Source organism: Galendromus occidentalis, unplaced genomic scaffold, assembly GCF_000255335.2.
Source record: "Galendromus occidentalis unplaced genomic scaffold, Mocc_1.1 scf7180000076319, whole genome shotgun sequence".
Lineage (NCBI taxonomy): Eukaryota > Metazoa > Arthropoda > Arachnida > Mesostigmata > Phytoseiidae > Galendromus > Galendromus occidentalis.
In genome coordinates this window covers 330,095-339,297 of record NW_003804308.1, presented here as the reverse complement: position 1 = coordinate 339,297, position 9,203 = coordinate 330,095, and positions in this window count along the sequence as shown.

Sequence of the window (9,203 nt, the reverse complement as noted above, 5' to 3'; positions counted from 1 at the left end):
ATCAGTTCCAAGCGACTCTGCGTGTGCTCCCCCCTCAACGAGTTCTCCGGTGGGCGTCCGGAACGACCCTCATTTTCCGCATGCTCAGTATTCGCAGATTCAATCATAATTTAGTCGGTCGAACCGATATCGAGCGATATTGCAGCGCAATCATTCGAATTTGCATAGCTTGCGCTCCTGGGGGAACGGGATCAGCTCAATCGCGCTCTACAAATTTGAATATTCGCCCCCTGCGTGATCCTAGCCGGAATTCGTGAAAACTTAGGGCCCCAGCAAGTACGACGGCGCCGGCGCGGCGTTGGCGTCGCGTTCGCATCGGGGAATCAGTTTGTGAGACCTCGGTGAGGGAGAAATATCTTGAATCCGGAGCACTGCGGTTGCGGCCGCTGCCTTCAGAGGCTTCGACCTGCCAGTGCGAATATGGAATTCACGTTTGGATCGCATGCGGGCCATTAGACTCGATTTCTAGGGCTAACTAAGTGAGTAATCTCAATGGCAATATGCACTCACCTTCAATACGAGCTGATCACCTCGACTCCTGAGTCGTATAATACGAGTTTCACGCGGGAGCCTCCGGCTCGATACGCGGGCTCGAAGGGAAATTCTGCTCGGTCGAACATCGGGCATAAATCCTTCGCTCCGATAGGATCCGTATAGAGCACAACGAGTTCGGCATGAGACGGGGAAAGAAGCACTTATCTGCGAGCCATAGGCCTCGGGGGCCTGACGGCATGCTCTGCGAAGCTTCTAATCAATGATTCTCTTGGAATTAAATCGGTCGAATAAATTCTGTGCACCGACTGGTCCACATCGGCGACCGTATCTTATCGTTCCGATGCTGGTAGTCGCCACCCTCTCTTCCAGACCGGTTTTTCACGCGGAGGATGTGCAGTCCACGGGAGGCCGCGGCACCAACAGTGAATTCGGCGTCGGAGAGAAATCAGGTCGCGCAAATGTATCAGCTCGAGCGATCTCCGTCCGCCGAGATCGTTCTCGGAACTTTCTCCGTGTGATAGTTCCAAACGTCCGACGAGATATAGAGGCCACAAGAGTCCTACGGCGCGGCGGCGCTGTCTAAGCCCTGGGCACGAGATAGAGCCCCCGAAGCACCGAAGATTTGTCTAACGCTTCATAGGCGAAAGTATGGGTGAGTCAAATGATGGAAAACGATCCCGAGCTCGTTCCCCTCTCTTCCCTCTTTCCTTGTTTCTGAAGGTCTCATGAGGGAAGCATTCTCTCGCGCGAAAAAATCGATTCCCGATGTATTCTGCGGAAGATACCTTCGTGCCTTCTGAATCTCCACCATTTTCCAAGTTCCTTCCCTTCGAAATCTCCAGCAGCCGAGGATGCGGTGATCACCGGCTGGGTCCAAAGTGGCGCGCATTCGTCATCTTCTGATCTCGGAAGACTTCATTCGACACCATTAGACGCTTTCCTCGCACCGGGGAGAAAAGAATGAAGACCAGGAACAATGCCGACCCGACCTGGATTTGTGTTTTCGTAGAGTTCGCGCGGGCGGAAAGAGGAAATTCAGGGAGGGGAGCGCTCGGGACGAGTCCAAATCAGCAGTTGGAATGTTTATGAGGTTCATTCGCCAAGCTAATTGTGGGGGTCGGTGACCCTTTCAAAATCACGCCGACCACCGCCGCACAGTGGTCAAAAATCGATTTCTAGGTGGACTAAATTATTCGGTCGTTTTTCGCCCATCTCTCGAAATTAAAAGTTATAATCTACCCGAAACCTTGAAAATGAGTGACGGATGACCCCCAACAAGGACGCAGCGACCCGGAAAGTTGCGGTTTGTATCGATACGACCGAGGAAAATTCTTCCGTGGCCGACAATAGGCGACAACCTAGATTGCTCATTTAGGACTTTTGCCCCGGCTCGGCCCGAGAGTTTTTTTTTCTTTCAAAGCTCGTCAAGACCTCCGCTTCCCAAAGCGCATCTCCGCGAAGGGATTTAATAAAAAAAACGTCCTTTTTTACATGATTTAGGCCTTCGTCGGGGATATCGAGTTATAGCCGGACATGCTTCAGACGAGATTGCCTGGGCTGTCTTGGATTATTTTTCCTCTCTTTCACTGCTCGTGGGTGTCCCCACGCGGCGATACTGGGATGCAGAATTCGCTGCGGGGCTTGATCCGCTTCGATTGTGGATAGGGATCCCCTCTTTAACAATAGCATGGATATAGATCGCGATCGATGCCCGCGACTCGGGGGCAACCCGAGTAGTCTCGGCGATCCAACCCGACATACAACAGTTCATTTCCAGTTTTACCGCCGAAAAGCGATCTTTTGAGAGCCAGCAGACGATGTTCCGAGTCTCACTCACGGTCAAGCTGGCGCGGTCTCCCTTTCTGTAGGAAGTTGGAAGTCAAGCAGGGAACCACGTGCATCGGGATCGCTCTTCGTTGTGCGCTCTCAGGCTGAGCTTCACGGTGCATTGAGATCTTGTGGAGGACAACAAGTGGAGGCGATGGAGACGTCTAGCGATTGATGTGGAACTCATACGGAGCTAAGGGCACATCGTTGCGGATACGCAATTATGCATAGATTCATCTTATTATGTACTGTATATTGAGCGTCCCAGAATAAAGATATTATCCTATAATAAACGTCCTAAAATAAAGATATTGGATGAACCAGGAGGCAGACCCTATCCGCAAGGCAACCATCTTCCAAGTCGTGGAGCATTCGTCTCTCTCAGATCTGCCTGCGTAAAGTTGGTGGGATTTTTTAAGAACGACGTCCCCAGGACCTCAAATATCGTCTCTGCGGGCGAACTGGAGGCCGGAAAACCTTTCCGAGTCTCACGCCTCATTCGGGGAACGGAAATCTATCGAAAAGATCATCGAAATAATTGTCCACCTAGAAATTGATTTCCGACCACTGAGCGCCTAGATGGAAAGAGCAGAATTAGTCTTCCTCCCATCGAATGCGAAGTAGGAGCATCCAAAGTTCAACAATCGAATCCGGGGCTCAGGCAGGGTGACGACAACACCTATTTGCGATGGAAGTTCTTGCGAGAGCTTCGGGCTCGACGGCTGAAGGGAAAAGTTCCCTGATGTGCAGTCTGCTGATTTCGTCATCAGACGGCGTCTTCCATTTCTCGTACCCTGAATGAAGCTCCGCTGCCATGATGGAACGGCGTAATCGCGCGAAAATTCGAGTTTAGGCTTCATCGTCCCACACCTCGAACCTTGAGGTTTGAAGCGGAGAATCGAGTCTGGACTCGGACCCCGCGCGCTCGAAGCTGGCCGATATGAACAAGGGAAGTCAGTCGCGCTAATCGACCATCTGGACGTCGGTTTTCATTCCGTGGCGCGCGAGAAAGAATAATTCTTGCTTCTGCGCAACACTCCACGTTCAAACCGGGGACTCTTTTCACGGGGGAGTCCCTTTTCTTTCGCATGGAGACATTCAATGCGTCCGCTGTTGTTGGCAGCAGTCAATTTGGGGTCGATTTCCGCGACGAGGGACGAAAATGCAGAGAGGCAAAGTACACGTTGGAGGAAGTGCGTGCTGGAACAAGGTAGCGAAAATCAACCTTCGGACGCGTTCAAAATAGAGAGAAACTCGATGCGAAGCAGGATGCCCCAGGCTGTTGACGGAATCGGAGTTTCGCGGCTCAAAAGGAGCAGACGATAAGGGGAACGAGGGAAGAACGGAGCAGAATCTTTTTTAATGTGTTTGTGTCGGTCTCAAACAGTATTGAGTGGGGCGACATCGAGGCTCATATCTTGGGAAACGTGACGAAGCTGAACCGGGAAGGACAGTTCGGCGCTATTGGCCCGCAGCAAAATCATACGAACCACGGACCGCTCACAGATGCTCGAAACCTCCGTCGACGGTATCGCTAACGGAATTCTTCAACGCGCAGGGAACACCTGAGAAGCTTGTAAAAACGTAGACGGCGTGCACGTGAGCCTGGTCGCAACGACGTAGAATTCGCCACGAGCGATGATGACTCGGAACTCATCCGTTACTTGAGGTAGAACATGTCGAATGGAGAATTCGATCCCTTCCGGACATCGCTCGAACAAGTCTCTTCATTGATGAGCAGGCCATCACTCAATGTCAACATTACCTCCATGCCGAGGTCTGAGTAGACGTAGTGGCCTTCCAAAACTCATCTGCGAGTCTATCAAGAACATGATTATTTCTCTCAGACTCGCCTTAAAAGAGAAAACTCCGATGCTATCGGAAAGCAGTAAATCTTCGCAGGGCTGCCCGCACCTGTGTCTGGTTCCAAAAGAATGACCGTCATGTCCACGCTGGCGTCTCCGAGATGATATTAGAAGGATGACTCGACTGCCAAATGAAACGTAATACCGCAGGGAACAGAACTCTATTGTCTCTAACGGAGGCGGAACGACTGCTTACCAACTCATCAACTGCTATCTGAATGCGCGTTCCTAGGACAGCCAAGGGCATGCTCGTCGCGAGCGAGATCTCCCTGATCCCCGATCGCATTTCAGGGCTGAGATGCGATCCGGGTAGACGAGCAAGCGATTCCTCAAGACGAGCTCGATTCCCAGCCAAATCTTTTCCCCGAGCTAGTCTTGTTCACTCATACGAAATTACCTACCTCTATGTCCGAATGAAGTGACATACTGCCACTAGCTCACGAGCTCAGAACTAGAAATGGGAGCGCTAATGAAAACTAATGACCTCGATAGTGGACCGTTTCCTCTGGCCATTTTTCCCGGCATGAGAGTTTCGCACTGCAAAGAACACGACCCCCTCACCTGCGCCTGAGCTCACACGTTTCCTCAAAATACCCAAAGAGCAACGAGGACCGCGCGTATCGGAGCTTGACGTCTCCATGGAAATCCTATTCCCCACCATGAGATCCATTTGCGCCATGGGGAGGTAATACTCGCGCTAATTTTTCACAGTGTGAGGATCGGGGCTATGTCCTCGACCATTATACAGAGAAAGAGGGCTTAGAGTTCTGGGAACTTTTTCCTAAATAATCGAAAGCTTTCCACAGGAATGACGAATACTTGACCAGATTCTTCCCCAATTCAGAAAGACCTGGAACTCGAAAGCGTGATTAATCAATCTCTCGGTCGCTCGGAAGTCAAGGACCAGACAGCGCTCGGAAGCGAAGCTCAGATACTCATTTGGGTTCAAGCGGCGAGATTATGGCGCGGACACGTCCCCAATCTCGATTCGGCTGCCATGGTAACCACCTCAAGAGGAAGGTCCTCGGTTCGAATACCGCCTCGAATTTATACTCATGGTCCCCAAATCTGTTAAAGTGAAAGGAGACGAGAAGGACATAAAACTCAGGCAGCAGCTTCCCTTCTCGGTGATCATCCGCTGCGACGGAGGCTGCTGTTACGGAAATCGAGCCTTGAGGCTGAAGCTAAAAATCCATCCAGAAAGCGTTGCGGCTGCGTGTTCGGGGGTCGGTTCTCAGGCCTAAAGGAGAATACCACAAAACTTGGTGGACGAAGCCTCCGAGAGGTTTCGGGAGTCTAGAATCTAGAAAGCAGGCCGTGCATCTGGATCTGGATTCACAGTAGGAAGCTCGGCGTATTTCATACACATGTATCTCGGAGAGGATTCAGTTCTATACCGCTTGGGCCTGAGGAGGCTCAAAATAGGATTGGTGCTAGCAGGCGATGTCTTGAAAGGGGTTCAATTTTTTCTTCAGGAAACTCATCGAAATCCTGGACGACTAGAAAACTTCCGGAAATTCGGACCTCCCAACCGTTGAGCTGTTCTGCCGCTCTTTTCCGGCGTAATGGAACTCTGAATGTTAAGTCCCGAGAAGCTCGAGGCGCAGAGACAGCTAGACTTGATGTGTTTCTCCGAATTTCTGTTTCGATATTCCCGACTTTCTAGTCCAATCCCCAAGACTCCTGATCCGAACGCTATGAGGCCAGTCGAATCTTGATAGGAAGGATTCCCGATGCAGCGGGGGCCGCTTTTTGAATTCTCATCTCCTCCGGATACTTTCTATTTCTCCATTCACATTTCCCGAAACTCCGCTTGCCACACATCATTTGTCCACACTGTCGACTCCGAGCCGACTGTCGACTCGCTGGCGTGAGAGTCCCAGACTATCGAGGACTCTCGCTGGAGCTCCCTCGTACAGCGTCCCGGTTTCCATTTACCAGCTGGACCTCTGCGCTGATCCTCAATCTCGAGCATCCAAATCCAAAATCTCCGGCGACGAAGTCGCTCTCTGATCTCTGATTCCGACCTTCGAGAGAGACCTTTTCAGAGAGGAACGAATATTGCAGCCCAAGGCATCGTGTACCTACTCTGGACTGTCACAACAGGTCGTGTTGCTCAACCCGAGCAGAAGAGCTGCCAGATCGAGAATGGTCACGTCATCGCCTTTCCTCCCGCGCGACTCCCATAGCAAGCAGCCGGAATTCGCCAGACGCTCTCCATCCGAGGGGTCCAAGAACAACTTTATAAATGAATTTATGTTGTGGATTGTGGTTTCTTGTGCGGACGTCCAAAGGACCAAGGTGGTTCGGTTCCTGAGAGACATGCTTGTCGCCGTGTTCTGTCCACATCGCGCGAAACAAAGGCTTCTCGGATCAGTGATGTTTACCTCGTGCAAGCTCAACTCAGGTGAGCAGAGCCCGCGAATCTACGAGCCTCGAATAGAGATTACTGAGGCTAGATGTTCGTCTCGGCATTCAGGTCCTGCGACAAAGACAGTAGCCCTTCCAAGGCTCCCAGAACCCCCGCAAGTTCTGCGAAGAGCTGTCGCGAGGTAATCGCGCGGATTCCAGTCCCGCAGTGACCGGAAAACACGCTTCCCGGCAGGGGGATTGCGCAGCTGTCTAACTTTGACCCTGCCGAAGCAATCCGGGCCACCTCACTCACTCAGATCGGGAGTTCGAAAGTGGCGGAACTCATTCAACCCGACGGTGATGCGATTCGACCGAATCATCGCGATGATCAGGAACGAATGAACGAACAAAAAATTCTGCTCGAGATTCTACTTCACCTCATTTGTGTTTTTGTTTTTGTTTTTCGGAAATCGTCCTCGGACGCGGATGACGAACTCCCATCCAAAGCGTCGCTGAAAGTCAAAGTCCATAGTATGAGGAATTCGGCGGAGTGAAGCCGATGGGGGTTATCCATGGCCGCATGGCGACGTCTGCATCGAAGTAAAGTGAAGCAGAGAGGTCGGACTCTTCCTCGGTTTTTCGAGTTTCAGTCCGTAGACTCCCCGGAGAGTTCTGCATCGGAGGTTTGACAGGAATACGGTGCTTCGAGTCGACGGCGGAATGCGTTTGCAAATTTTACGAGATGAAGTGCGAACAGTTGCCTTCATGGGAGTGTCTGGCCGTAGCAGGAGGAGCAAGACTTCGAGATTCCGGATTCAGCGCAGCTGGCACGGTGCTTGGAGCAAAATATCGATCCACGAACTCTGGTTGCTCGCGTGGGCACCAATATACATAGTGTCGCCATCTTGCTCTCCGGAGGACTACTGGCAGTTTTACCCGCGCCTCAAATTCACTGATGTCCCGGAATCAAGAAGAAAACCGCCCTGATGTTGGGATCAGTTTTGTTCAAGTAGGAAATACAAGGGATCGGTGTCGTGCGAGATACATACGTCAGACGTTTCCCCTGTCTGGGCAAGCGGCGCCGAGCGGAAAAAGGAAAAGGGAGCCCGATGTGTCGAACGCAGAGTCTGCGAATGCTCAACTGCTGAGGATTGACATGTCGAACTCCACGAAAATCCTGGCGACGACGCGACGTGAGAACTCAAGATTTCACTACGGCTGATTTTGACCGCAGTCATACCCAGTTTGGTTGAGCGGCGAAGAGGAGACGTCGACCCTGGGCGAGTCGAGTTTCGCCTGGCGATTATTATCACCCGGAGAAAGATTTCGCCCCACTCTGTCTTTCCATTGCGTACTCGACCTCCACTAGGGCGCTCCGGATCGATTTGTGGTCATGTACGAAGCCAATTATCCATGCCGATCGGAACTACTGTGCCGCGCGGTATTTTTGTGCTGCGAATTATTCCTTCGCTTCGTCAGAACCGCAGATTCGGCTCGAGCGAATAGGGGGAAACGTTCCTAAACTGCCTGGCCTCCGTGGAACGGCAGGGGAACCCCAACCCCCTGGAACCCAGAAGCGCGTAGCTCCCATTGTCCTGGCTCGAATTTCTCTGGCAGTTCCGACCTGGAACGAGACGTCGGGCTGATACGTGTCTCTGTCAGGTCCCAGAGAGAGATGGAGAGAGGGAGATGCTCCGCACGGCAGCGTCGTTTGCATCATCATCAGGATGCGGCTTTGTGTTCATTCGCGAAAGCATCGACACATGATCCAACTTTCGGCCTTGTTCCTTATACCGAAGCAATTACGCTCCAGAGCACAGACCGTTATGAGCAGCCGCCGGCGTTCCCTCGCTCCTCCGTAGCCCATCAACCGCTGTTCTCTTCGCGTTTACACAACCGATACCGCGAGATCCCGCGGACCGAGGCCATCGGAACTACAAACTTTCACTCCCCTTCCAAACACATCATCCGATTAGTCCCCGCCTGGGAGAATCATTGATGTCGTAGACGGGCTGCGAATGAACAATTTCCCTTTTATTTGGACGATGAACAGAGGAAAACAATCCGCCGTCACGTAAGGGCCCAACTCCGATTCCCGGAGCCCCTCCCTCTGGGAAGTCCTCCCAGCGGTATAGATCCAAATCGATTCCGGGCTCGTCCTTCAAAGTTGCAATCGCGTGCAATTTTCTCAGAGATGCGCCGCGCCGTAGCGATCTATGTACGTCTCGGAAGATTTTCCATAAGATCACGCGATTGCGAGATCGATTCATGAGCTCGGCTTCCCTTGTTCAGAAATTATATGGTGTCATCATATAGAGCGTCCACAACCGCGACCTCGTCAGCTGTCTGGAAAGCTGGACGATGCTCGCGGGGCAGTGGCGGATCCAGGGGGGGGGCCAAGGGGGCCATGGCCCCCCCCGAGAGCCTAAGGTATACATACTATATCGGTTGAGAATGGTCTCAATTGACGACCAATTCCGGCAGTCTGCCCCGGAAAGCTTCATATATCCTTTGAATCGATAACTTTCGCGTCCGAGAAGAGCCCCGCAGACTCACACCTATGTGCAACGACGACATCTAAAATTGTGTTTACGTTCAAGACACGCACCTCGCGTTATCTGCGGTCCAAAGCGAAATCAGTGTTCGAATTCATCGTGATGAAAG